Genomic DNA, 27,358 nt, shown 5'->3' on the forward strand with positions numbered 1-27,358 from the left:
CATGTGTATACATATATGGGGGACCACGTGAAAGGGGTAATTCAGATGAGGTATATGTGTGAATAGTAACAAAAAAGGTATGATCACTAAGATATGACGAGAACCAATTAAATACATTGCTAGACGGTCCAACAAGAGTGAATGATTTACCAGATCGAAAGCAGCCAAAACGTCAAGTGAGACCACAAGAATTATATCACCTGCATCGACAGATGAGTGAAACTTGCTTGAGCAGTATAATCAAAACTTATTAAAAACTATCTTAAAAAATGTGTAACGGTAGTTTCAGAGTCACGAATGGAAGCCTCACTAGCGAGGATGAAGTATAGAGAGTTAATCAGTATGAGAAATCAGCTGATCAAAAACAACTTTTTTCAGTAAGTTTTGAGACAATGCAGAGATCTGAAACTGAACAAAAATTCTCAGGGAGAGAAGGATCTGAAGAAGTCTTCTTGAAAATGGACTTGACAACAGCTTTCTTCCAAAAGATGAGGGTCCAAGAAAACAACAGGGCAACCGGTCTGCAAACTACAAAATGGAAACACAAAAGAGCAGATCGATGAGAGAAATATCAATTTATTAAATAACAAAAATATTCAGAATCAGCCCGACACAGGCCGTGTTTCGCCCAGCAGGGCTGCGTCAGGGGCTACAAAACAAATGACATGACATTTAAAAACTTGTATAATCACAAACAAAATGTATCTAGATATACAAAATTAAAAACATATAAAAATGTATTAATATCCATAAAAATCAATGATTTATATACCCAAGAGCAACCAATGTAAAATGATATGTGTATTCTAAAAGTGGCACATATGAATTAATATAGAAGTTTTTGTATAGAATCCTTAAAGTACGTAGGGCTCTAACAAATGTAAAATGTAAAAATAAAATATCACACTAGAAAACATTAAAATATAAATATCCCACATGAAAAACGGGACTTCGAAAAAAAGATTGCGTTGGAGGCAAACACACATAGTAAATTTTTTTTAGGTATATTAAAAGCAGGAAGCCGGCAAAAGAATCGGTTGGACCGCTAGATGACCGAGGAGTAAAAGGGGTGATCAGGGAAGACAAAGCTGTATCGAAGGTCTTCACCGGGGAAGATTTGGGAGTGATACCGGTGCCAGAAATGGTATTCGAAGCTGACGAGTCGGAGAAACTTAATGAATTCTCTGTAAACCTGGAGGATGTAATGGGGCAGTTCTACAAACTGAGGAGTAGCAAATCTCCTGGACCGGATGATATTCATCCTAGAGTACTGATAGAACTGAAAAATGAGCTTGCAGAGCTATTGTTAGAAATATGTAATTTATCCTTAAAATCGAGTGTGGTACCGGAAGATTGGAGGGTGGCCAATGTAATGCCGATTTTTTTTAAAAGGTTCCAGAGAAGACCCGGGAAATTATAGACCGGTGAGTCTGACGTCGGTGCCGGGCAAAATGGTAGAGACTATTATTAAGAACAAAATTACACAGCATATTCAAAAGCATGGATTAATGAGACAAAGTCAACATGGATTTAGTGAAGGGAAATCTTGCCTCACCAATCTACTACATTTCTTTGAAGGGGTGAACAAACATGTGGATAAAGGTGAGCCGGTTGATATTGTGTATCTGGATTTTCAGAAGGCGTTTGACAAAGTACCTCATGAAAGACTCCAGAGGAAATTGGAGAGTCATGGGATGTGGATTAAAAACTGGTTAAAAGATAGAAAACAGAGAGTAGGGTTAAATGGTCAGTATTCTCAATGGAGAAGGGTAGTTAGTGGGGTTCCCCAGGGGTCTGTGCTCGGACCGCTGCTTTTTAACATATTTATAAATGACCTAGAGATGGGAGTAACTAGTGAGGTAATTAAATTTGCTGATGACACAAAGTTATTCAAAGTTGTTAAATTGCGGGAGGATCGTGAAAAATTACAAGCGGACCTTACGAGACTGAGAGACTGGGCGTCTAAATGGCAGATGATGTTTAATGTGAGCAAGTGAAAAGTGATGCATGTGGGAAAGAGGAACCCGAATTATAGCTATGTCATGCAAGGTTCCACGTTAGAAGTCACGGACCAAGAAAGGGATCTAGGTGTCGTCATTGATGATACGTTGAAACCTTCTGCTCAGTGTGCTGCTGTGGCTAAGAAAACAAATAGAATGTTAGGTATTATTAGAAAAGGAATGGAAAACAAAAATGAGGATGTTATAATGCCTTTGTATTGCTCCATGGTGCGAACACACCTCAAATATTGTGTTCAATTCTGGTCGCCGCATCTCAAAAAAAGATATAGTGGAATTAGAAAAGGTGCAGAGAAGGGTGACGAAAATGATAAAGGGGATGGGACAACTTCCCTATGAGGAAAGGCTAAAGCGGCTAGGGCTCTTCAGCTTGGAGAAAAGGTGGCTGAGGGGAGATATGATAGAGGTCTATAAAATAATGAGTGGAGTTGAACGGGTAGATGTGAAGCATCTGTTTACGCTTTCCAAAAATACTAGGACTAGGGGGCATGCGATGAAGTTACAATGTAGTAAATTTAAAACGAATCAGAGAATATTTTTCTTCACTCAACGTGTAATTAAACTCTGGAATTTGTTGCCAGAGAATGTGGTAAAGGCGGTTAGCTTAGCGGAATTTAAAAAAGGTTTGGACAGTTTCCTAAAGGAAAAGTCCATAGACCGTTATTAAATGGACTTGGGGAAAATCCACTATTTCTGGGATAAGCAGTATAAAATGCTTTGTACTTTTTGGGGATCTTGCCAGGTATTTGTGATCTGGATTGGCCACTGTTGGAAACAGGATGTTGGGGTTGATGGATCTTTGGTTTTTCCCAGTATGTCAATACTTATGTACTTATGAGAGGGGAAATTAGAGGTGGAAAATGTAATAACAAGGTCCAAAGTATGTCCAGCTACATAAAGTGGGAAAGGATTAACAGTTCAAGGCCAATGTCGTTAAGAGATAGAAAAGAAGTCTAACGTGAATGAGAAGATGAATTGACATGAATATTAAAGTCGCTAACAATAAGAAGATCAGAGAAGCAAATGAAAGCATCAGCTAGAGTCTGCAGTAATGCCTCCCAAACATGAGCGGAAACAGAAGGGGGACAATAGCAGACTAAAATAATAAAAGAGCAAGTGGTGGATATTTTCAGAGCAAGTAGTTTGGAGTACAGAAAAGTATTACGAAGAACTTCAAGCACAGCAAGCAAAGAAGGCAAATGCTACATATCTCCTTTTTCTTGAAAGCTGAGCAGAGTGATAAGCAGTGAACCCCGGTGGGAGATTGGTATAGGTAGGCCTCTTCGCCTTCCCTAAGCCAAGTTTCTATGATGCACAGTAAATCTAAATGAAAGTTATGAAAAAGAACATTGGTAAGGACTGATTTATTATGGACTGAGCGGGAATTAAACAGACTGTTAGAGAGATAGAAGGGGAGGGTGTTGCAGTAGACAGTGGACAATATTTGAGGTTTTCAGTGTAACATGCAGATGTTTGTCAGCAAGGTAGGGGACGATGATAGCAGAAAGTCAGAATACAGGAGCCATTGGTATATGATAGTGAACTTACCAGTGGAGCCATCAAAGGAGAAGAAACAAATGGTTATAGATGAAAAAAAGCCAAAGAGCAAATAATAGTAAGCTAGGGAAATACTATCGCCCCTGGAGTTCGCTATACAAGAACACACAACCTACAGCACAAGAGGCCAAATAGACCCGGAAATATTCTGGCAACAGATAGACAAAAACGAATGGACATCACAAACGGACTCTATATACTACCTCTCAGAACGGGATAAAAGATGCAGAAGCATACTGGAGGAAATAGCATCCTTACGAACAAGAACCTCACGTAGGCATAACTCGATACCGTGGTTCAACGAAGAACTGAAAAAAATAAAAACACAATCCAGGAAACTCGAACGAGCTTGGAAAAAAAAAAGACGAACACACACTCAACGCATGGAAACAAATACAAAGAAAATACAAATACACAATAAGACAGACCAAAAGGTCATACTATAAAACTAAAATAGTGCCAGATTACAAAGACACGAAGAAATTATACCAACTAGTGAACAAACTACTAGACATCACCTTGGTCACCACAACCAATACAGACATCCCATATGCAGACAACCTTGCTAAATACTTCAATGAAAAAATAGTAAATCTACATAACACGCTACCTCAGGACAACACTGATATCAAAAATTTCATCACTGGCTTGGACCCAATCACTGGTGAATACCCAGCGGACTGAACCTGGTCAAACTTCACTCTCCTCACCGTGGAAACAGTCACCTAGACGATTAATAGGTTCTCCAACTCTCACTGTAAATTGGATACCTGCCCCAGCTACCTAATAAAATCCGCCCCCCACCGCTTCAAAACAAGACTTTACATCCCACTTAAACTACATGCTTCAACAAGGTCTCTTCCCTAAGGAAAATGGCAACATCCTACTCACCCCAATACCAAAAAATCCCAAGAAAAAAATCAAACGAAATCACTAACTACCACCCAGTAGCATCAATCCCACTGGTGGTCAAACTGATGGAAAGCATGGTAACCAAACAACTTACTGATTATAAAAACAAATTCACAATATTACATGAATCACAATCAGGATTTTGTCCCCTCCATACCACTGAAACTGTACTAATTACCCTCCTAACCAAATTCAAGCAGGAAATAGCAACAGACAAAAGCATACTTCTCCTCCAATTCGACATGTCCAGTGCATTCGACATGGTAAACCATAAAATACTACTAAGACTGCTAGATTACTTTAGGATTGGCGGGCACACACTTAGTTGGATCAAGGGTTTCCTAACCACTAGAACATACCAAGTGAAATCAAGCTCAAACATATCACAACCATGGAAAGCAGAATGCAGAGTACCTCAAGGATCACCAGTATCAACCTGATGGCCCTTTCATCTATGCAGACAATGTCACAATATAAGTTCCTTACAAACGTGATCTGACAGAAATCACCAACGAAATCAAGCTCAGCTTGAATATCATGGACAAAAGCATTTCAACTAGAACTCAACACAGAAAAAACACACTGTCTCATCCTCTCATCTCAATACAATACGAACAAACATAAACACCCCAAATTATACCCTCCCTATCTCAGACAGCCTGAAAATTCCGGTGTTACAATCGACCATAACCTGACACTAGAGAACCAAGTGAAATCTACAACACAGAAAATGTTCCACTCAATGTGGAAACTCAAACGCGTGAAACCATTCTTCCCGAGGGAAACATTTTGCAACTTGATATAATCAATGGTACTAAGCCATGTAGACTACTGCAACGGAATTTTATATGGGATGCAAAGAACAAATTATACAGAAACTTCAGACTACTCAAAACACAGCAGCCAGGCTTATATTTGGAAAAACGTGTTTTGAAAGTGCCAAACACCTCCGAGAAAAACTGCACTGGCTCCCAATCAAAGAACGTATATGCACCCTGGTTCATAAAAATATCTACGGCGAAGCCCCGGGATACATGACAGACCTCATAGACCTACCAACCAGAAACACAACAGGATCAACATGAACATACCTAAATCTCCACTACCCAAGCTGCAAAGGACTCAAATACAAATCAACCTATGCATCCAGCTTTTCCTACATAAGCACACAATTATGGAACGCATTACCAAAAGCCTTGAAAACACCTAAACGTCCGGAAATCATTAAAAACTAACCTGTTCAAAAAGGCATACCCTTCTGACCCAACTTAAATGCCTGTACCCTGCAACACAACAAAACCAAAGCTCGTAATAGATATATAATAACGCTTCCCTACGATTCCCTAATGTGTCTGTACACACGGACCTTATTCTACCACAACATTATTGTATTTGTTGTTGTATTTGTTGATACTGAAATTGGCAAACGCCTTTACGGTACTATGTAAGCCACATTGAGCCTGAAACAAGTAAAATAAAGGAGCATGTCCTGCTCCCTGGGCGAGCTCATTGGTGCTTATCCTGCTCCCTGGGCGTGGGTGAGCTCCTTTGGTGCATGCCCACAGTGTGAAACACTGCTGACAGCATGAATATAATTGCTGGAACTTCCAGGTAGGGCTTACATAGTAAATCACATCAAATCAAGTAAGGGGCAGGGTTGCCAGATGGGCGGTTTTCCCGCCCAATTGGGCGGTTTTTCGCAACCCGCCGCGGGAAACTTTTGCCCGCGGCGGGCTGCGGTTTTTTGGGCTCGTTTTGTTTTTTCTGTGCGGGTTTTGGGGCGGTTTTTCGGCCGGCGGGGGGGTAGAGCTTGTTGACGTATTGGGTGGGGCGATGACGGAAGGGGTGGGGTGTGTGCGGTTTTTGGGTGGGTTTTGGGCTGTTTTGTGTGGGAATTTTTTTTTTATATGGCAACCCTGGTAAGGGGGCCAGTAAGGGACACCAAGGTAACCACAATGCCTGAAATCACAGAAAGAGTATCCACATTATACACAAAGTAAAGCACATGCAGAACAATGAGAGTTAGAACTTGAAATACCAAACTGTTGGCATTCCTGGGGGGGGGGGGGGGGGGGGGGGGGGTAGGTTGTATTTAAAAAATACACATGGACATACAGAGAGATTACACACACCACACACATTTACACTCAAGGCTGTGGAATGGTTGTGGCTGGTCCTACCGAATTTTTGCTCCACACAGTATCAGCAACCAGGAAAATGAGGGGCCAAGATTAAGAACAAAGCTTTGTTTTTTTAGCCCTCCAGAGTCCAAAGCAAAAAAAAAAAAAAAAAGAAATGCTCCGCTACCCGGATTTGTATTCGACTAACACTTTCTCTAGATACCTTTATTGCCAGAGATGGATGGTTTAACCGTTAGGCAAGACTAGACAATCAACTAGGGTGGTAGTTTCTAGGGAGCAACAAAAAAAACGGATGCAGTCAGAGCAAACAACGAGTCCTGACAGTCACAAGAACTTAAAACATCAGCACATACTTTACCTGTAATACAACATTCAACATTTCAAAGTATATCAAGCGTTTTTATAGCATTGTTGTAGTAGGATAATCATAATTCTCAACTCTTAGAGAAGTAGATGAGCTAGGGACTTGAAAATTAATGGGCGTGGGTGTAAGGTTTGTTCCCTAGGGTGCCCAATCCTCTTGCACCAGCCCTTATATTGTATTTCTAGAAAAAAGCACCTTTTCTCGAAGTTGGATATAGGCGTTCTTTTATAAAATATGTCGTACGTATGTTAGGCATACTCTTATAAAATTACATGTTAGGTATGAATATGCTATGCGACGAGTACAAATGCAAGAGTACGGGAGTATGAACACATTGAATGCATACTGCACAGTCATGACTTCGCAGTTCGCACGCAGTCGTGCTGTTATAACTATTCCAACTGCGCTTGCTTCAATGCTTGGCTTGCTTTTGCTTGCTTCCTACATTCTTTCAGACGTCCATAACAAGGGACAGGGCGGAGCGACCCCATCTCATCCAATCGCACTTTAATTCAGACAGCTTCTCACTCCTCTTGTCTGCGCACGCAGTGGCTCATTACGTGCCATGTATCCCTCCCTTGCTTGGCTCCTACCATTCTCTTTTGTCACGACACGCACCCAAGGAGGTTTCCTTGCACGCACCATTCTATTCCCTCGTTCCTTCTTTTCTCCAAAAAGGGGCGGTAGGCGTGTCTCTTCTTCAACTCTGCGTCTCTTCTTTCACGCGCCTTGCCCCTCCCTCTTTATTCTCTTATCGACAAAGCCAATCAGCGTTCATTTTGTTTTGCGTTAAGCTTCGCTCGTTCTTTTAGGGCATTGGTTCAGGCGCACCCTCAACCCTCCCCCCTTCGCTTCCAACTACCCGTAGTCGTTAAGGAGTCTACTCTGTGTTGCAGTGCACAGCGCGCAGCGGTGTGGTTTTTTTTTTGTGTTTGTGAACGCGGCACGCGCGTCTTCTGTTGCGCGTTCTGTGTAAACCAACGAACGCCCCTTGCCCTCTCTTCGTGCACGCGCTCTGCGTTCCCGGCTCCCCCCCCCCCCCACGTTGCGTCTCGCGCGCTCTCACGGTCTCGCTCCTCCCGATTTTTTTTTCTTTCTCTATCAGTTCGCGCCCCGTTTCTTTCTATCTTTCTGTCCCCTACTCCTGCTTCTGAAGATCTCCCAGCCTGGTCCCAGTTGTCTGGTAGGCAGGAGCTGCAACTATTATTATAGGCCGCTCTTGCCCCGAGGGACCATCTGTGTGTGCGAGGAGACGGAGCGCTGCCTCGGCCGCGCCCGTAGGCCTGACCGAAGGACGCTGCTATGGTAGGTACTATGTCTCCTTAGCTACCTCTGTCAGTTACTGGCAGGCTAAGGGGGAAGCCTGATCTCGCTGGCTTAGATCTGGAGGAGTGCGCTGGGACTGGTCTGTCTGTACCTTTACAGCCGTGCTCTTAACCAAAAGGGCAATTTCACTTATCTCACTCACACCCCTTTGTGAGGGCAAATCTCTGGACAAAGTTCCCTATTCCTCACTGCCCCACATCTGTCTTCGAACTTCCCCCTGCATCCTCCCTCTCCCCTCCCCCCCCCCCCCCCCCCCAGCATCCCGCATCTTTCCACCCCTTTCCCACCCCTCCCCGTTGTACCTCTGCATCCGTCATCCCCTCACTGCTATTTGTGGAGGAGTAGTGGTCAGAGAACCGGTTCAAATTCCTTTGCAGCTCCTTGTGATCTTTGGCAAGTCCCATAACCTATTGCTTCAGATACAAACCCAGATTATGAGCTCTTCAGGGACAGAAAAATATTTACTGTACCTGAATGTACATTGATTCAGTAGCTTTCAAGTAGTATATATGAAATTAAATAAGTACCTACTGTACATGAATGCAACTCACATTGAACTCTATCTGGAAAGGTTTGAGCTAACTATAAATAAGATAATATTGTGATCGTATTTCTGTACCATCTCCCTGATCAAAGGGCACTCAAGGTGTTTTGTAGCAGTTTAAAAATAACACAGTAAACAGAACACAAAAATTGCATGTTTTCTTCCAATTGGTGCTCCTAATTCATAGAAACCTAGAAATTGACTTCAGATAAAGACCGTATGATCTGTCCAGTCTGCCCATCCATGTCAACTAATCTCACTACAATCCTTTTCTCGTGCCATGCCTTTTTGAATTAAGATAGTCTTCTCAACCACCTCTAATGGAAGGTTGTTCCACCTGTCCATCACCCTGTCAAAAATTTTTCCTTAGATTACTCCTTTCTAGTCTATCCCATTTCATGTTCATCCTATGCTTATTCCTTGTAGTGCTTTTTTCTCAATTGAAAGAGGCCTATCTCCTGGTGCATTTATGCCACAGAGTATTTACAGTAAATGTCTTTCATGATATCTCCTCTCTCTTTCTTGTTTTTCTTCAAGTAGAGGAGTGTGGTAGCCGTGTTAGTCCACTCTTAAGGTTATCAATAGAAATCAAACAAAATAAAACATGGAAAAGAAAATAAGATGATACCTTTTTTATTGGACATAACTTAATACATTTCTTGATTATTTTTCAAAGGTTGCCCTTCTTCGTCAGATTGGAAGCATTTGCTTATTTCCGATCTGATGAAGAAGGGCAACCTTCGAAAGCTAATCAAGAAATGTATTAAGTTATGTCCAATAAAAAAGGTATCATCTTATTTTCTTTTCCATGTTTTATTTTGTTTGATTTCTATTGTTTTTCTTCCAAAGTATATATATACTGACCCCCTGTGGAGGACCATTGACCATTTTAATAGCTGCTCTCTGGCCTGATTCCATCCTATTTCTATCTTTTTGATGGTGTAGTTTCCAGAATTGAGGTCTCGCCAGAGACTTTTATTGACCTTCTTTTTCCTGCTTGCCATTTCTCTCCCTGTTCACTAAGCGGCCTTCTGGCTTTTGCCATTTCTACCTTTTTGGTCACCTAAGATAACCAGATACATTCACCCTCAGGCCCTGTTCTTCTTTCATATTCAGAAGTACTTCATCCTTTTTGGTTTTTGAAGCCTAACCTCATAACACCACATTTTTAAATCATTAAATCTTAGCTGCCAAATTCTAAATCATTTTTCAAGTTTTGCTAGATTCTTCCATGTGTTATCCACATGTTACAGGGTGTCTATCCTGTTGCATATTTTAGTATCATCTGCAAAGAGGCAAACCTTACCTGACAACCTGGAATCGGAGGTAGGGTATTATTATGGATTAAGAACTGGTTGAAAGATAGGAAGCAGAGAGTAGGATTGCGTGGCCAGTATTCTCAGTGGAGGAGGGTAGTTAGTGGGGTCCCGCAGGGGTCTGTGCTGGGTCCGTTGCTTTTTAATGTATTTATAAATGACCTAGAGATGGGAATAACTAGTGAGGTAATTAAATTCGCCGATGACACAAAATTATTCAGGGTCGTCAAGTCGCAGGAGGAATGTGAACGATTACAGGAGGACCTTGCGAGACTGGGAGAATGGGCGTGCAAGTGGCAGATGAAGTTCAATGTTGACAAGTGCAAAGTGATGCATGTGGGTAAGAGGAACCCGAATTATAGCTACGTCTTGCAAGGTTCCGCGTTAGGAGTTACGGATCAAGAAAGGGATCTGGGTGTCGTCGTCGATGATACGCTGAAACCTTCTGCTCAGTGTGCTGCTGCGGCTAGGAAAGCGAATAGAATGTTGGGTGTTATTAAGAAGGGTATGGAGTCCAGGTGTGTGGATGTTATAATGCCGTTGTATCGCTCCATGGTGCGACCGCACCTGGAGTATTGTGTTCAGTACTGGTCTCCGTATCTCAAAAAAGATATAGTAGAATTGGAAAAGGTACAGCGAAGGGCGACGAAAATGATAGTGGGGATGGGACGACTTTCCTATGAAGAGAGGCTGAGAAGGCTAGGGCTTTTCAGCTTGGAGAAGAGACGGCTGAGGGGAGATATGATAGAAGTGTATAAAATAATGAGTGGAATGGATCGGGTGGATGTGAAGCGACTGTTCACGCTATCCAAAAATACTAGGACTAGAGGGCATGAGTTGAAGCTACAGTGTGGTAAATTTAAAACGAATCGGAGAAAATTTTTCTTCACCCAACGTGTAATTAGACTCTGGAATTCATTGCCGGAGAACGTGGTACGGGCGGTTAGCTTGACGGAGTTTAAAAAGGGGTTAGATAGATTCCTAAAGGACAAGTCCATAGACCGCTATTAAATGGACTGGAAAAATTCCTCATTTTTAGGTATAACTTGTCTGGAATGTTTTTACGTTTGGGGAGCGTGCCAGGTGCCCTTGACCTGGATTGGCCACTGTCGGTGACAGGATGCTGGGCTAGATGGACCTTTGGTCTTTCCCAGTATGGCACTACTTATGTACTTATGTACTTATAACCCTTCCACAGTACGGCTAACAAAATGTTAAAACAAAAAACAGGACCAATGATGGCACTCCACTAGTAATGCACTAATCCTCAGTGAAAGCCATTTATTAATAACTTTTGTTGCCTTGCACTCAACTAGTTTCTTATCTTAGTTAAGGTTTATATAGCTCATAATCCAAAAATGTGGTCCTAGGTGGTTTACAAAATTGAATTATAAAAGAAGATAAACATCCTATACAAAGTATAAATTATATCAGGATATAAGAGAGAAAAAGAAATGCAGTATTACTAAGTGAGATTAATCAAAAATCTAAATAGTTTACAATACTAGGGGCCTGAAAACTAACCTAGTCAGTCACTAGGGCCTATACCAAAGGTGCTCAGTTTATTTAGAAGTTGCCTGTGTGACCATATCAAAGGCATTAAGTACATCACATCCAGTGCTTTTCCTCAGTCCAAATCTCTGGTCACTCTTACCTCTTCCCTGCATTCTTCCATCCTCATCCCCTGTTCCTTATGACCCTGCTTTCTCCCCCTTTCTTTCAGTGTTTCTGCTTCTTTCTGCCTGTTCTCACTCTTTCCTTTCATATTTGATCTCCTTACTGCTTTGCTTCTGGATTTCTTCATAGTAAATGTTGGCAGATAAAAGACTTGTGTGGTCCGTCCAGTCTGCCTAACAAGATGGCCAGAGTTGAATCTGGCCCTCTCCACAGGTTCCACTTCATGATTAAACACAGATATAGTAGACTTAATCGCGCTCTACTACTACTACTTAACATTTCTAAAGCGCTACTAGGGTTACGCAGCGCTGTACAGTTTAACAAAGAAGGACAGTCCCTGCTCAAAGGAGCTTACAATCTAATGGACAAAATGTGCAGACAAATTGGGGCAGTCTAGATTTCCTGAATAGAGGTATAATTTTAGGTGCCGAAGGCGACATTGAAGAGGTGGGCTTTGAGCAAGGATTTGAAGATGGGCAGGGAGGGGGCTTGGCGTATGGGCTCAGGAAGTTTATTCCAAGCATAGGGAGAGGCGAGGCAGAAAGGGCGGAGCCTGGAATTGGCAGTGGCGGAGAAGGGTGCAGAGTGGAGGGATTTGTCCTGTGAGCGGAGGTTTCGGGTAGGAGCGTAAGGGGCGATAAGGGTAGAGAGGTAATGAGGGGCTGCAGATTGAGTGCATTTGTAGGTTAGTAGGAGAAGCTTGAACTGGATGCGGTACCTGATCGGAAGCCAGTGAAGTGACTTGAGGAGAGGGGTGATATGAGCATATCGATCCAGGTGGAAGATAAGACGTGCAGCAGAGTTCTGAACGGATTGAAGGGGGGATAGATGGCTACGTGGGAGGCCAGTGAGGAGTAGGTTGCAGTAGTTAAGGCAAGAGGTAATGAGAGAGTGGATGAGAGTTTGGGTGGTGTGCTCAGAGAGGAAAGGGCGAATTTTGCTGATGTTATAGTGAAAGAAGCGACAGGTCTTGGCTATCTGCTGGATATGCGCAGAGAGGGAGGAGTCGAAGATGACTCCGAGGTTGCGGGAAGGATGAGGGTGCCATTGACTGAGATAGAAAGTGGAGGGAGAGGAGAAGTGGGTTTGGGTGCAAAGACAATAATCTCTGTGTTGGCTCTCTCTCCCTTCTGGTTTTGGGGATATTACGCATTTCTTCCACATCCTTTAAATTCCCCTCTCACATAAACATTCCTGGGCTGGTGGAAGGCTAGACAAAGGCAGGTACCTGCCTTGGGGAAGGGTACAAAAGTGAGGATGCCTAGAGACTTCATGGTGCCACAAGGGTGGTCACTTTAAAAGCAGCATAGGCTGGTTGACTATCATATGAGCCACCCCTGGGTGGCCGAGATACTGGTGTGGAGGGGACCCCTTTTGGAAGGACATTGCGACTTCAAGAAAATTCTCTTTCCTCATACTGCCCGGGATCTGTGCAGTGGTTCTTTAGGATCTTTTCATGCTTTCTGACCCTAAAGGTATAATCATGCATATTTGCACTCCCTCCACACTGATTACCTGTCCAGTCTTTTTTCTCTAATTTCTCTGTCTTCCCCCCCCCCCCCCCCCCCAAATTTGGACGGTAGGAGGAGCACTATATACTATTCATAGTTTTTTATTTGCCCACATCTTGCATTTGTTTTCCATCCAGTACGGGCCTCTTGCCCCTCTCAGAACTGAACTTGCACTCTTCTAATGTATTCTTTCATGTTTCATCCCCCTTGCCAATTCTTTATTGCAGAGGCATTTTCAGCCTTTTTCTCTTTGAGTCCTTCTACTTCGCACTCATGCCTCATTGCCTTGTATTCTGCTGTCTTTACCCTGCTCCATGCCTGAACCGTCCTCTTTCACCTGTAGTCCCTACATCCATTCTTACTTCTGCCCCTTTTTGGCCTTCCATGTGCTTTCCTTTTTCATCCTCATTGGTCTGCCTTCCTCCTACTGTCTTTCCTTTCATATTATCTTGCCTTTCCATTCATCTTCCTTCTCTCCTGCACTTTCTAGGGGGTATGGACTTGATAATACTGCCTTTCTGTGGGTACAGCTAAACCGGTTTACATATACTATATATAAATACAGGTACTCTTTCTGTCCCTAGTGGGCTCACAGTAAGTTTGTACCTGGGGCAGTAGAGGGTTAAGTGACTTGCCCAGGTTCACAAGGAGCAGCAGTGGGAATCAAATGCAGTTCTCCAGGTTCTAAGCCCACTGTACTAACCATTAGGCTACTCCTCCACTCATTGGTTTATACTTCTTTTCTTGCTCCCTAGCTGTAGTTTCCATTTGTGCCTTAAATCTTATCTTTCTCTTTAATTTCTCTTGCAGCATTCTTCTACTCTTTCCTACCTCCTCATTGCCCTTGTCTATACTTTTATCACTCCAACAAAGAGTGCCCCTTCTTTCCTTGAGCTTTACTCTGACTTTATCCCCTATCTTGGTCTGAATGTTGCCTCTCTAAATGTTTGCCCCTTCATCCCTCTCCTGCTAAATGGGAGGGTGCCCATTCATTTCCTATCTTGGGCTAGAAATTGTTTTGCCAGTCTGATTTCCTCTTGTACCCTTTGTTCCTTGAATGTGCTTTTGCCCTAATTTCCTTTTCTAATGTGATTATATCACTCTTCTTCTAGCTTAGTGGTGATTTTCATCTGTTTCTGAGCCTGAACCCCAGTGGTTCTCCTCTTCTGTCTTTATCAGGGTCTCTTCATTCCCTTATCAGATCACTACTATTGCATTTGGCATTCCATGTGAAACATCCTTAGGAAATGCTAAAAAGTGCAGAGATTTAAGTTGAAAGGACTATATTCAGGCTCTGATTATTAATGACAGTGGAACAGTTTGTTTCCATTTGAAAAGTATGTCCAGGTGTATGAGTATGTTTGCAGGGGGTAGTGTCTCCAAATGGATTTGTTTTGCAGAGTGAGCGTCACTCGTAAATCAGAGTATGTGGTGCAATCTGTCTCTGTAAATTTATTGCTAGTGCTCTTAATAGTTGCACTATTCTAATTAGCATAAAATAGCATAACATTCTCCTTTTTTTAGACTTTTTAATTTTTTTTTCCATTTAACATTTCTGTAACCTGCTGCTGTTGCTGGCATTTTCTCTCCAGGGTGATGGGGTAGGAGTAGAGTGGTGAATAGATGGGCGAGTGGCTCTAGGAAGATTTGTACCCAGCAGAATTTTTTTTTCCAGCTTATCAATCAGCTTTACCTTTTGGGGTTGTGAAATAATTGTTCAAAATTCTAGGCCTATTTTAAATTTGTGGATCAGTTGAAATCAAACAGAAGCATATGAAGTCCTGTGGATTTGTAGGATTGGACTAAAATATGCTTATCTTGGTTGCAGGCAATTTTGGGACCCTTTTACTAAACTGGGGTAGGCACTAGCTTATGCCCACTGCACGGCAAAAACTACCACTGCTGGATGTTCTGAGGTATTCCGCTGTAGTGTGCCCATCAGCGCTTGCTAATCCTGTGCTGAAAAATATTTTTTATTTTTCAGTGCGGGGGGCATGACTATGGGCGGAGAGTTAACATACACTTCTCTAATCGGATAGCGTGGGCACATTGCCGCATGCTGCCTGATTACTGCGGGGTTAGTATGGGAGTCCTTACCACCAACAAAATAGGTGTCAGTAAGAGCTCCCACGTTAGTGGCCATGTACTAATTGGGAAACCAGCACATGGCCATTAAAGAAAAGTGTGGCAATGTGGCCATTTTACTGCTGCGCTAAAAGTGGCCACAGTGCGTGGAAAACCCATTCACTGAGAACAGCTCTCACCACTTTTTAACGCAGCTTGGTAAAAGGGCCTCTTAATAAAATAATACACTGTGTATTTAATTAAAGGTAGTAGCTTCAAGTGCATCTTATATATGTGTTTTGTCAAAACATATTATTTAATAGTTGACCCATGAAAATTATAGCATAGATTATTTAACCAGCATTACTTTATTATAACTGTCCTAAGCCTTTTTCATTCAGCCATATTAAGATGAAAGATCGGTGTAAACTTGTTTTCACATTTATTTCAGAATTGCAAATTTTAACATTTTTTGCATGGGATAAACACAAACCGGCCTATATTTAAAACTATTTAACCAGCCTGGAACAGCTGGCTGGGTGCTGATATTCAGCATGGGATAGCTAGCTGTCTTGGCTGGATATCACCGCTTAGCAGCTAGCTCGGTCACCGGCTATGTTGCGCAACATGGCCGGTTAGCACCAATATTCATTGGCTGACTGGCTAAATTTAGTGACCAGGTGGATCTGCGTAAATAGCAGATCTATCTTTGGCCACTGTAGCTTGGCTGGTCAGTCAATGAGTGTCAGCTTGAATGACTATGTTTTAGTGGAAAAATGCAGAAATTCAATGCCGGTCGCCGGATACAGCCCTGGCATCGAATTTCTGGGTTCACCGCAAACCGCAGGAGTTAGCTGGGCTCCCTCTGCGGTCTCAGTATCAGCTCCCAAAGGATCCTTGAATGGAAAAAGGATGGAATCAAAACAAAAAATTGTATGTGCTTAGATGGCAATTCCCGTAGTAGGGAAGTAAGGCCACACTGGGCGGACTTCTATGATCTGTGTCCCCAAAATGGAAAAACGGGGCAGATTTTTACTGTCTGTGTCCCAGTTATGGATGGGCAGAAGTGGACTTTAATGGCAACTCTAGCAATTGGGAAGTCGAACCAGTGCTAGGCAGACTTCTATGGTCTGTGCAACCTGAGGATAGCAGGGACAGGTCAAGAACAAGTGTTCACTTTTTGTGTCATGTTCACCTAAAGGTTGATAGAGAGTAATATGTCAGTTTGCAGCATTGTTGAATTGCTGGTTTATTCACTTATTGACAATACATGTGATTCTTCAACATTAGAAATCCACTCTTCTATGACTGTGTGACTGCCCTATTAGTTATGCCAGTATTGATCATGACGAAGTGTAACTTGCATAGAGTGGCAGTTGTGGCTCGGGCAGTCTTATTTGGAGGACTAGATGCTTCAGTCGCGGCCCTATGCCATGGAGGTTATCTTTTCTCCCATACTCCTCGCCCCGTTGGCCGCGGAGGTGGTATCGGGCTACTACGTTCACCCTCTTGTAGATTTCAACCTCTTCTTCTACCTCAGTCTCACTGTTTTTCTTCCTTCGAAGTCCACTCCATCCGTCTATTTGCTCCTCTGCCTCTCTGAGTAGCAGTCATTTATCGACCCCCGATAAGTCCCTTTCTTCCTTTCTCACTGACTTTGATGCTTGGCTTTCCTTCTTTCTTGAACCTTCATCTCCTTCGCTCATTCTTGGGGATTTTAACATTCATGCTAATGAGCCCTCTGACTCTTATGCTTCGCAGTTTCTTGCTTTAACATCCTCTTTCAATCTTCAACTGTGCTCCACTGCCCCCACTCACCAGAATGGCAACTGTCTTGATCTTATCCTCATCTCAAACTGCTCACTCTCCAGTTTTTGTGCCTCAACTCTTCCCGTCTCTGACCATCATCTGATAACTTTCACACTTAAACACCCTCCTCCCCAGTCCCGTCCAATCTTAACCAATACGTTTAGGAATCTTCAGGCTATTGACCCTTCTACTCTGTCCTCAAATGTTTCAAGTCTCTTCTCTACCACTATGTTATCCAAGTCTGCCAATGAGGCTGTCTCTTCCTATAATACTATTCTCTCCTCTGCTCTGGATACTCTCGCTCCTTTCATTCCCCGTTCTGTAAAACGTACCAAACCCCAACCTTGGCTGACTTCTAGAATCCGCTACCTACGTTCCTGTGCCTGCTCTGCCGAACGCCTTTGGCTGAAATCCCGTGCCCATGCTGACTTCATACATTTCAAATTCTTGCTGACCTCCTTCCAGTCTGCTCTTTCACTTGCCAAACAGGACTATTACATCCAGTTGACAAATTCTCTTGGCTTAAACCCTCGTCGTCTCTTTGCCACACTGAACTCTCTCCTCAAAGTGCCTTCACCTCCAACTCCCCCTTCACTTTCCCCCCAGACTCTGGCTGAGTTCTTTCATGATAAGGTTCACAAGATTAAACTTGAATTCTCAACCAGGTCACCACCACTGCGACTGTTCCTGATGCCTTCAAACATGCAGTAGTCACACCACTCCTTAAAAAACCTTCATTGGACCCTACCTGTCCTACCAACTATCGCCCCATCTCCCTCCTCCCTTTCCTATCCAAGATACTTGAATGTGCTGTTCACCGCCGTTGCCTTGCCTTTCTTTAATCTCAAGCTATTCTTGATCCACTTCAATCTGGCTTTCGCCCCCTTCATTCAACTGAAACAGCGTTTGCTAAAGTCTCCAATGATCTGTTCCTGGCCAGATCCAAAGGCCTCTATTCTATCCTCATCCTTCTCGATCTATCTGCTGCTTTTGACACTGTTGATCACAGCCTACTCCTTGATACGCTGTCCTCACTTGGATTTCAGGGCTCTGTTCTTTCCTGGTTTTCTTTTTATCTCTCCCAGCGTACCTTTAGTGTATACTCTAGTGGATCCTCTTCTACTTCTATACCACACTGTCTTGGTGTACCTCAGGGATCTGTCCTGGGACCTCTTCTTTTCTCCATCTATACTTCTTCCCTTGGTACTCTGATCTCATCCCATGGTTTTCAGTATCATCTTTACGCTGATGACTCCCAGATCTGCCTCTCCACACCAGAAATCTCAGCCGAAATCCAGGCCAAAGTATCAGCCTGCCTGTCTGACATTGCTGCCTGAATGTCTCAATGCCATCTGAAACTAAACATGACCAAGACTGAGCTTCTTATTTTTCCCCCTAAACCAACCTCTCCTCCTCCCCCATTCTCTATGTCTGTAGATAACATTCTCATCCTTCCTGTCTCATCAGCTCGTAACGGGGTCATCTTCGACTCCTCCCTCTCCTTCTCTGCACATATACAACAGGCTGCTAAAACCTGTCGTTTCTTTCTCTATAATATCAGCAAAATTCGCCCTTTCCTTTCTGAGCACACTACCAGAACTCTCATCCACACTCTTATCACCTCTCGCTTGGACTATTGCAACTTGCTTCTCACAGGTCTCCCACTTAGCCATCTCTCTCCTCTTCAATCTGTTCAAAATTCTGATGCACGACTAATATTCCGCCAGTGTCGTTACGCTCATATTTGCCCTCTCCTCAAGTCACTTCACTGGCATCTTATCCGTTTCCGCATACAGTTCAAACTCCTCTTATTGACCTATAAGTGCATTCACTCTGCAGCTCCTCAGTACCTCTCCACTCTCATCTCTCCCTACATTCCTCCCCGGGAACTCCATTCACTGGGTAAATCTCTCTTATCTGCACCCTTCTCCTCCACTGCTAACTCCAGACTCTGTTCCTTTTATCTTGCTGCACCTTATGCCTGGAATAGACTTTCTGAGCTGGTACGTCAAGCTCCATCTCTGGCCATCTTCAAATCTAAGCTAAAAGCCCACCTTTTTGATGCTGCTTTTAACTTCTAACCCTTATTCACTTGTTCAGAACCCTTATGTTATCATCCTCACTTTAATATTCCCTTATCTCTTGTTTGTCCTGTTTGTCCTAATTAGATTGTAAGCTCTGTCGAGCAGGGACTGTCTCTTCATGTTCAAGTGTACAGCGCTGCATACGTCTAGTAGCGCTATAGAAATAAGTAGTAGTAGTAGTCTTTTTTTATTTTATTTTTTTTTGCAAAAATTTTTTTACATCTTTTCAAGGTTATACACTTGATTCAGAAAGTGTTAATACATTTTAGAATTTACTAGGAAAATATAAAGTAATATAAATAAGTACTGATTAAACACTCAAGTCCACCATAATATGGATCCAAGATTTCAAAGACAGGAAAATCAAAAGGAAAATTGAAAATGGTTATTCAGCACCTAGAAAGGACAGAAATTATTAATTAACTTGAATCCCTCCAGTTCTTTTAGAAGATATGAAAGATGTTATTTGTGAAGGGTCCAAAAAAACATATTTGCTTGAATCAAAACGTATAATACATTTGCAGAGAAACCTTAAATAGAAAACACCTAATTGGAGAACAGCAGGTTTTAGTAACAAAAATTGTTTACGCCGTTTCTGAGTTTCTTTTACAATATTAGGAAACGTATTTATTCTTAAGCCCAGGAATAATTTATCCCTGTTCTTAAAAAATAGGCGAAAGAGCCACTGTGTCTGGAGTTAAAGCTACAGTTGCTATCAATGTTGCAGGTTGTATTTGTTCTATTTCAGAAGTTTCCAAAAACGCTGTCAGGTCTAAGGAATCTTTATTCTCTTGAGGTAAATCCTTTTGTGGAATATAGTACACCTGATTAAAAGGTGGTAAATTAGTCTCAGGAATCTCTAATATTTCACGGAGATATCTTTTTAACATATCCATCGGTTTCACCAATTTAATATTAGGAAAATTTATAAGTATCACATTATTATTCCTCAGGTAGTTGTCATATACAGTACTTCCATTTTCCTTCTTAAATTAGAAATGTCTTTTAACATTACTAATTGCAAATTGTCCATTTCTGTAACTTTTTTTCTCGGTGGTTTCTCTTTTTTCATTTAAGGATTTAACATCCAATTCTGATTTTAATAACTTTTGATCAATTTGAGAAACTTTCTCTTATATAAGATTTACTTTCTGAGTTGAGGTTAGCATAAACTGGGATATTAAATCCCATAAGGAATCTAGTGTTACTTCTACCGGCTTCTCCATTATTTTAAGAGGTATATTATCTACGAGGTCTGGACACTTCTCTAAATCCATAGCTTGTTGCCCCACAGTCATTTTAGAAGCGTTGCTCAACTCAGAAGACTGCAAATGGCCTCTGGATCCTCCCTCGAGTTGTAATTGAGCTTCCATCGTGGGTTTTACCCTATCGCACTTTGGCAAGAGTCCCAACGATCCTTCGAGGGGTGAGCTAAACAACTGTGGGGGTAGGGTTCGTTGATCAGGGCTCAGAGTGATATTATGCCCAGAGGACGTTGAAGTTTCCTGCATATCACCGATGCCTTCTAGGGGTCCGCTCCCGATTTTATGATTCTGTCCCGGAGTGCCCACAAAATGGTTCATTAGGCCTGAAGGTAATCTGGAAGGTGGCTGCGAAGCTCGGGCTGACGCTGTTCCTCGTCTTTTTGGCATTTTCGTAGAAAGAATGTGAGCGTCTCCTACTAGCTAAGCACTGGCGGCCATCTTGGATCCATGAAGGTCATTATCTGCCTCATATCAGTGTTACTATGAAGCGGTGCAAAGAAAAGCTACGAGAATGGTAAGGGATTTGAGTTACAAGATGTATGAGGAGAGACTTGATGACCTGAACATGTATACTCTGGAAGAAAGGAGAAACAGGGGTGATATGATACAGATGTTCAAATATTTGAAAAGTATTAATCCGCAAACGAACCTTTTCCGGAGATGCGAAGGAGGTAGAACGAGAGGACATGAAATGAGATTGAAGGGGGGCAGACTCAAGAAAAATGTCAGGAAGTATTTTTTCACGGAGAGAGTAGTGGATGCTTGGAATGCCCTCCCGCGGGAGGTGGTGGAAATGAAAATGGTAACAGAATTCAAGCACGCGTGGGATAAACATAAAGGAATCCTGTTCAGAAGGAATAGATCCTAAGGAGCTTAGCCGAGATTGGGTGGCACAGCCGGTGGTGGGAGGCGGGGACAGTGCTGGGCAGACTTATACGGTCAGAGCCGGTGGTGGGAGGCGGGGCTGGTGGTTGGGAGGCGGGGATAGTGCTGGGCAGACTTACACGGTCTGTGCCTTGAAAAGGACAGGTACAAATCAAGGTAAGGTTTACACAAAAAGTAGCACATATGAGTTTATCTTGTTGGGCAGACTGGATGGACCATGCAGGTCTTTTTCTGCCGTCATCTACTGTGTTACTATATTACTATGTTTACTATCTGATCCTGATAACAGCGGATGCTATTTGAATCAATATGAGTCTCGCTGCCATATAGCATATGGTAAAATTCAAGGAAGTGAACAAATATTTTTTCACTCAGTGTGTAATTAAACTCTGGAATTTGTTGCTAGAGAATGTAGTAAAAGCATTTAAACAGAGTTAAGAAAGGTTGGCTAACTTCCTGAAAGAAAAGTCCATAAACCATTATTAAGATGGACTTGGGGAAAATCCATTGCTTATTTCTAGGATACTAGGATAAGCAGCATAAAATGTGTTGTACTGTTTTGGGATCTTGCCAGGAACTTGTGATCTGGATTGGTCACTGTTGGAAACAGGTTGCTGGGCTTGATGGACCTTCTGTCTGTCCCAGTATGGCAACACTTATGTTCTTGTGTTCTTATGTTCTTCTTTGTAGAGTATTTATTCATGTCCTGCGAACTAATTAGTAGCTTTGCTGTTATGAAATTTTTATATTAGGCTTGTTTTGTAAATGTATTTTGAAGGTATGCTGATGGATGGCAGGACATGGTTTCCTTGGCATTTTTAGGTTGTTGGTTTTGCTTATGATTCCCGGTTTGGTATTATAAATCACAAAAATATGTCTCTTATTTACTGACTTTTTTTTTTTGCATGATCAATTTTAAGAACAGCTTTTACGTGAAAGAATTTTACTTCATCAGGAATTTGGCCATTTGCTGATAGTCTGTAAATGCAGCTTTTTGAATAGAACAGGTATCATAATAGATCAATGCACCACTCTGACGACTTCTAGAAATAGTCCATGTTCCAGCAGGTGTTCAACTTTACATATCTGTTTGTTATGTAAATTTTTTTAGCTGTCGAAAGAAAAACCTGGGGCCCTGTTTACAAAGGCATGCTAGTGTACTTTAGCGCGCGCTGTGTAGACGCCCATAATTTTCCTATGGGTGCCTACAGTGTGTGCTACTTTTTAGTGTTTGCTAAAGAACGCTAGCGTGCCTTTGTAAACAGGGCCCCTGGTTTCAGTAGTGAGGATTTGAAGGGGCAAATGAATATAGACACTAAATGCTTTGTTTTGCTTTGAAATCTTACATTTTATTTTCAATCTCGTAAGGCAGTTTTTCTCAAGTGGGTCCTGGAGTACCCCCTTGCCAGTCAGATTTTCAGAATATTCACAATAAATATTCATGAAAGACTTACATACAATGGAGGCAGTGTATGCAAATAAATCTTATGCATATTCATTGTGGCTAATCTGAAAACCTGACTGGCAAGTGGTTGCTCCAGGACCGGCTTGGGAAATACTGTCATAAGGGATGTATTCAGGAATCTTGTGTTTCTACTTTTGCCGCTCCCAATCAGCCACTGTTTTCTGCAGTCATTCTGATTTTAGTAAAAGTGAAAACAGCATAAGTTTATTTTTATTTGTTAAACTTTGTCCAGCTCTCTGGAATTCAATGGAATTCCTGAAGCAGTTTACAAATGCAGATACAAGCTCTACATATATTTTAAGTCATTAAGTTCTATTTTGTAATCTTTAGGTTTGTATTTTGTAAAAAGGCTTGATGGGTGGGGGAGGTTACCTTTGCTTCATTTTATAACTCCTTGCTGGTTGTATGTGTGTTTAATACATTCCTCCAGTGTTTGACCTGTGGTGTTTCCTAAAAGGAAGAGGAAAAAGCAGAAATCTGAAGACACATCATGGCTGTAAGACTTCTAACTCGGAGGATGTCTGAAACCAGCATGTTAAGATGCTGTTTTGTTTGTAAGAGGAATTCTCTGCTAATAAGGAACCTATTAAAAGGGTGCAGAACTTAAACTTCAGTGTAATATAAATCTAGTTTTTAATTGGTTATTATTTTTGACCTTATCCTGCAGTAGTATAATGATCCAGGTTCTGAGGAAGAATTAAGAGAGAAAGCACTGTTCCTAGAAATGTTTATAAAAACAGGGGTGGGAAACTTTATAGAACTGAGGGCTGCATTTGACTGATGGAGAAGGTCAGGAGTATGGCATTACAGAAGCAGTTCCCTTTGCACTGTCCCTTAAAGATTTTCTTTTTCAAACACATTTGTTGGTTGGCAGACACTGGCCTAGGAAAGGAGAGAAGAGCTAGAGACAAGGTAGAGTTAATTGGTTTCTTTTTGTTTTAATTTTTTTTTTGTTTGTTTTTTTGTTTTTGGGGAAGGAGTGAACAGTAATGAGAGGAGCTGGAAACATGTTCTCATGTCCTCTGTTCTCATGTTTTATCCCCATCCCCTCACTTATCCTAGGAGGAAGAGAGAGGAGCACAGCAGCAGTGTGGCACCTCAAAGCCACATCTTACTCCTTTTCTACCTGGACTTGCTGTCATGCTTTGAATATATGGGACATATTTGTTTCAAAGTGTGACACTTTGGTGGAAGCCATGCCCTGAAGCTTTATGCGGCCACCATCCTAAGTCAGAAGCGAAGATTAGTATGAGATGGAAAGGTCTGATTCTACCACAGCCAAGTGGATAGAAGGGAAGGTGGGGAATCGCAGAAAGCAGATCCTGGCTTAATGACTATCACAGTGAGAGCCCCTGATTTCATGTGGCAGATTTTTCAAGATTGGGAAGAGGTAGCAAATTGTCACATTTGTTTGTGTGTGTGTGTGTATATATATATATATATATATATATATATATATATATATATATATATATATATATATATATAACATAATTAATAAAATTATTTCCTTATCCTACTAGGCCAGACCAGTAGTCTCTCTCAGAACAGTGCTACCCTTTTTATCTAAAGTTGTTTCTCCCCTCCACCTAACTTTCCCTGTTTTTGCCAACGGGGATGATTCTGAGTCAATCCGTGTCAAGTGGACCAGTTTTAAAGGTCGTCCCCACCTCACCATCTCAGATTTTGATGAAATTTGGTACATAGTATTTTTATGTTAAAAAACTAAGCTGTGCAAAATTTTAGTTCAAAAGACTAAAAATTGGAGGTTCTAGGGGACCTCAAGTAAAGGGTTGCAAAATGTCGCCTGAGCAAAAATGACATTTTGGGCCAACTTCCAGAAGCTGTAAAACTGGAAGTTTCAGTAGTACAAGGGGGATATTTGGAGAACCTGCACTACTTTTAGGGCTTAATGAACCGGCAAAACCCCATGTTCCTAGTCCTCTTACTTTTTGAATGGTTTAGGCTCAATCTTTGCCAAAAAAACGGCAAAAATCAATTTACAGCGATGTTGAGGCTGCTGTAGCTTCTAAACTAGTTGGCCTTTCAGGTTGATTTTTGATAGGTGTACTAAATGCATGGCTGTAATGAGGCATTCCAATTTGCAGCACTTTCCTTCAAGTGGTTGAAAAATTATAAGCGTTCAAAGTTGGTATAAAAAGCATTTTTGCCCATTTTGGGCTATCTTTGATGCCCTTGATCTCCAGTGGGACAGCTTCAATATTCTTTCTTTTAGCACCATTAGAAAGAGCAGATTTCCTTCTATCAGAATATGTAGTTTTCAATTTGGAGTCTCTCCATATAAGGATTGCAAAAAAAGTGTTTTTTGGCCAGTATTGTTGAATGATAGATGAAACGAATATAGGGCCCATCGATGTTTCTAATTGCTGTATAAGTCACTCAGTTGCTTTAAGCATGCGTTGGTCCATGGTGGCTATGCCACTACCAATTCAATAGGAAGTGGCAACCTCATCGCCAAGAGGTCACGCCCGATAGCCAGGCAAGACCAGCCACTTGGCACAGGTTCCCAAGCCTGAAGGTGGGCATCTTACTTGAGGTTCCCAAGCCTCATTTGGTTGTCTTTGCCTAGTTTCTGAAGCCTAATGGGGGTGTCTTAATGGTTCCCAAGTTAAACCTCAGTGCTGAAGTGACAAGAATTTTTCACTGATAAGTTTCACTGCTGTTTCTGGAAATGTATACTGTCATCCAAGTGCTGTAGTTGCTGGTACTGGAAGAACTGCTAGAATATGCTGTTCAGAAATCCAACAAGAATCTCTTCTGCTAGGCCAATGAAATGATCGTGCAGGCCCGCATGGATGCATAAAGTTGACCAAGGCATCATGTTCTTCAAATGATGTGTCACAGACATTGCCAATTCACCATTTGTTGTCATAAACACAGGCAACATACTGCCCAGGCTGAAGTTGAGACACATTTATGCCAGGTACACTCACTGGGTCATCTGACTGACAAAGTTTGACAACAAATGAGGAGGAATCATTTGACACTCTACTGACTGAAATTTGGTTCAAGTCAATGGGAATAAACTGGTGATTTTCACGAGTTCCAGCAACTGTGGAAGCTTTACTGAATCTTTCCTCTTGTGCAGATCTTGAAGATTCAATTTCCTCCTTGGAAACAAAAATGAACTTGATTTTATTTATTTTTTGATCACAAAATTCAAACAAGCCTTGTGCTGTGAGAATTTGGCAATTTTTAGGTCGTTGCAAACTAGCCTGAGCAGCTAGTCGCTTTGTTGTACCACCTATGGCATCACATGGTGACTTGCCATGGCTTGTGCCAAAGAAATTCCACTGTGCACTTATTCCAAATTCTGTTTGATGATAGCACAAGTTGGCAAAGTTTTTGAAGTTCTTGTATTGTGCAACTGAGCCATCACTAAAGTATGTTACATATTTTATTTCTCCAATTTTGCTTTTCAAGAACGCGATTAATTTTTCCAAGAATGCATGTACAGCAACTGCATCATGCCGCAAGCTGTCACTTATTATGCAAACACTTATGCACTGAATTTCACTTGAAGCATCACGGAAGTACACAACAAATGGATGCAGTGTAGCTTGACTGTTTTCCCAGTGGAAACCTTGAACAGCATCTTGGACAATAAAGGAGTAGTTTTCAGCAAAGTCCAAGAGAACAACAATTTCACAAGGATTTAGGTTTTCTTTAACAGTTTTTAAGTATTGTGTCTGATGTTTGGAAATGTAATGGTGAATTGACAGGTTTGAAACTTTCAATGCAAGCTCAGATACAAAATCATCAACATACATCTGTTTGGTCTCCAGTGTGGTGCGATCTGTATGAACCCACTGCTTAAACTTGATTGTTTCACCTGGGTCAGCATCACTGAACACTTCTGTCAGGTAATTTTCAAGCACATCTTTACCTGGACATATTTCACACCTGTGAAGCATGCATTCTTTGCATTCCAAACTGCACACAGTTTTAGCCATCAGTGCTTTGTAATCTTCGTTCAGCAGATGGCTTCCAGCAAGCATAAGCTTCACATTTTGATGAATGACACAAACACACACTGAATGCATACCAGATGAGCCAACAGTGACACACCATTTTGGCCTTAGCTCACAAAATTTGGAAAAACCCACTTCTGGCCCATTTTGAGTACGATATGCAACATACATTTCTTTTAGATTGCTAAGCAGCAAGCGCTTTTGCATTTGAATTTTTTCAGTGCCAGTTCTGACAGAGACAAAATCTTTTTTCCCTGGGCACAGTCTACTGAATTCATCATCTTCAAAAAAGCCAAGAATTTTTTTTTTCTGTTTCTCCTGGTAAAACTTTACCGTTCTTCTTGTCTGGTTTTGCCAGAATTCCACAAACTGATTTCAGATTTCTTGCTTTTTTAACCATTCTAGTTGAAACCATGAATTCTGAGGCA

At 41.8% G+C, this 27,358-nt stretch overlaps 1 protein-coding gene across 1 annotated transcript in view; it reads left to right on the plus strand.

Moving 5' to 3' along the window:
• Positions 1-8,032: 8,032 nt before the first annotated feature.
• Positions 8,033-27,358, plus strand: part of ARHGAP35 (Rho GTPase activating protein 35) — a 132,286-nt gene continuing 112,960 nt past the window's right edge. Inside the window, 1 exon segment of the mRNA XM_030219979.1 lies at positions 8,033-8,297. The gene's annotated coding sequence lies outside the window, so the exon portion shown is untranslated.

This window comes from Microcaecilia unicolor, chromosome 11, assembly GCF_901765095.1.
Source record: "Microcaecilia unicolor chromosome 11, aMicUni1.1, whole genome shotgun sequence".
In the NCBI taxonomy this organism is placed as follows: domain Eukaryota; kingdom Metazoa; phylum Chordata; class Amphibia; order Gymnophiona; family Siphonopidae; genus Microcaecilia; species Microcaecilia unicolor.